Source organism: Stegastes partitus, unplaced genomic scaffold (genome assembly GCF_000690725.1).
Source record: "Stegastes partitus isolate 25-593 unplaced genomic scaffold, Stegastes_partitus-1.0.2 Scaffold2517, whole genome shotgun sequence".
Classification (NCBI taxonomy): Eukaryota; Metazoa; Chordata; class Actinopteri; family Pomacentridae; genus Stegastes; species Stegastes partitus.
Genome location: NW_007580248.1, coordinates 35,546 through 38,308, shown reverse-complemented (window position 1 = coordinate 38,308; position 2,763 = coordinate 35,546). Strand labels below are relative to the sequence as shown.

At 47.5% G+C, this 2,763-nt stretch overlaps 1 pseudogene; it reads left to right on the top strand.

The window, feature by feature from the left end:
- LOC103375247 (polypyrimidine tract-binding protein 3-like) overlaps window positions 1–2,763 on the top strand; it is a 17,327-nt pseudogene that overhangs the window by 3,147 nt on the left and 11,417 nt on the right.

Sequence of the window (2,763 nt, the reverse complement as noted above, 5' to 3'; positions counted from 1 at the left end):
TATCTGCTTACAGCCAAGCGCTAACATATTGCAGCTAACACATACCTGTAACAGCCAGCTGCAGACACATATCTGCTAATAGCCAAGCGCTAACACATATCTGTGAAAAGCTAACTGCTAACACATAGCATGTAACAGATGTTTGCTAAATGCGAACAGCTAAAAGTTACCAGCCATTTCATTATTTTTGTGGCTGATTTCTCTTTTCAGGCATTCTTAGAAATGGCATCGGAGGAAGCGGCTGTTACCATGGTGAACTACTACACCTCGGCCACGCCCACCGTCAGGAATCAGCCAATCTTCATTCAGTTCTCCACCCACCGTGAGCTCAAGACCGACAACCTGACCAATCAGGTGAGGAGCAGCAGCTGTTGTTGTTGAGTAAAGTTCTACATGTAACTGCTCCCTTAAACCCTGTTTGTTTGTTGACAGAGAGCTCAGTCGGCGCTGCAGGCCATCAGCGCAGCAGCAGTGCATTCTGGGAGCATAGTGTCCGGAGGGGAGGGGCGTGGCTTCGCTCCGGGTCAAAGTCCAGTCCTAAGGATCATCGTGGAGAACTTATTTTACCCGGTGACCCTGGAGGTCCTGCAGCAGGTCAGTGTTTACTGCTGTATTGTTGTTGTTTATCAGGGTTTATTGGTTGTTTGTGTTGTTAATAAAGTTTACTGTGTCTCCATCAGATCTTCAGTAAGTTCGGCTCCGTGTTGAAGATCATCACCTTCACCAGAAATAATCAGTTTCAGGCTCTGCTGCAGTTCAGTGACGCCGTGCACGCTCAGCACGCCAAGGCTGTGAGTCACGTGCACGCTCTCACTCACACAAACACGACACAGCAGCAGTGCGCCGGCCACACCGTAGCTTCACCACATCGTACCTCCGTAGGCATATTTGCTGCATCGTTTGTCAGGAGAGCAGCTCTTTACAGCCTCTCTGTTGGAAGTTCAGGCTCCTCAGCAGAGCGTCCAAGCAGCCAGCGGGGCTGCAGACGGAGCTGCTCCTGGCCCGCCGCCATCAGGAGGAGCCGCTGGACGCCTGCTGATCCATAGACGCATGTAAACAACTTCATTTAACAAGTGCACATGTACAAACAGCACGGCGGAGGACTAGACGGCAATGACAAAGGTGCATCCAGTCCAGTCAGGTTCATGGCCACACACAGCGGTGCAGGCAGGATGAGAGCGCGTCGCTTCAGGACCAGGTCATTAGTGCGTTTTGTGGAATGAACGTCTGGGATAGACAAGACACTAAACGTTCACTCTCGCTGCCTCCATCACCATGGCAACCCATGTGCATCTTAAAGAAGTGCATAAGAAATGAAGAAAGCCGGATGAATGACACATGTAGAGTGAGAAGAGCCAAACAGCAGGGCTTGTGCTCTACATCCTCGTCTTCAGTCCTGCTCACTGGCTCGAATGCACTTTTGTTCTTCATAACCTTGATGGTTTTGACATGTAAAAGAAATTGGTTGTGAAACACAGTCAGGCGAGGTTTTGCCTCCAGGAGTTTTGATTTATGAACAAATAAATGAACCAAGGGTCAGATATGAGGAACCAGGGAGCCGTTGCTGTTGCAGGCCATTATTAGTCCAAAATGACGTCCTTTGGGAGGACGTTATTAAGATGAGGAGCCTTTGGAAAGAGCCGACCATGAACGTCCAGCCAGAACGCTTCATCGGAGAAACAAACGATCAGAGTTTCATCCCAAAACACACAATGATTAGTGTTGATACCTAATCTGAGTCTTGACAAGGCACTGGGTGGGTTCACACCGTTTAGGGTCTTAAAGTTTGGTTTTTAGCTTTGGGAGGTAACTTTAAGAATTTAGATCCTAATTTTGGAATAGATCTTTGAGAAAATCAATCCAAGGTTGAATTTACGGGCAGTGATGCATAATCGTGATGTGATGTTTCTGCCGTTCCACAGTCATCTGCTGTTTGGGGTCTTTTCCGGGTTTGGGGATCGATGTTCTGAGGCCTGGTTTCGTAGTGGAGGGGAAAGTCAGGCTGTCAACCGCTTCTGCCAACATTAGTGAGAAGAGTTCAGCCAAAAGATCCCAAAACGTTGATGAAAGTTGTCTGTAAGGCCGCCACAGCCCGGAGGTCCGTCTGAGGCCAAACCCCAGCATCAGTGTGTGATCCACGGGAAAGGCTGAGGAACATAGTTTGTCATGAAAGAAAACTCTCCTCTGGGTCGGCGGTCGTGTGGTCATGAACAAGCAGGCCTCGGTAGAGTTTCTCTCTGCCTTCTCTTCTCTAGTGGACAGACGTGAGCTGAGCTGTTCCCCCTTCTTCAGGCCATGTAGCTCTGGACCTGCCGTCAGCTGTTCCTAGAGTCCATCAAGTCTGCTTTGCAGCAGTTGTATTTTTGGTTTATCGTTGTCTGACTGTGATGCTTTACTACATAAGTTGTTTATTTCTTTGATGTTCATTTCAGAAATGTTATTGTTTTTGTTAAGTATTTTTCCCAAAGTTAACGGAGTTACCGTATCTTAAATTTTAGAACTTCCCATTTGGAGATATCAGATGTGGTCGAGTCGTCATTCCTGACATTAGTAATTATGGCTTTAATACCATCACAGAAGGGATGAGATTTAATAAGCTGAATTACATTTCCAGTAACCTTTGTTTCTGCTGGAGGGGCTTTATGACGGAGGGATGTGTGAGAGGAGCTGCTGCTGCTGCACAGCATCCAGAAACACAACTAAATATATCAGATGGAAGGAGCCAAAAGTCTGTTCTTTGGTTTAAACCACAGGCTGCAGGTG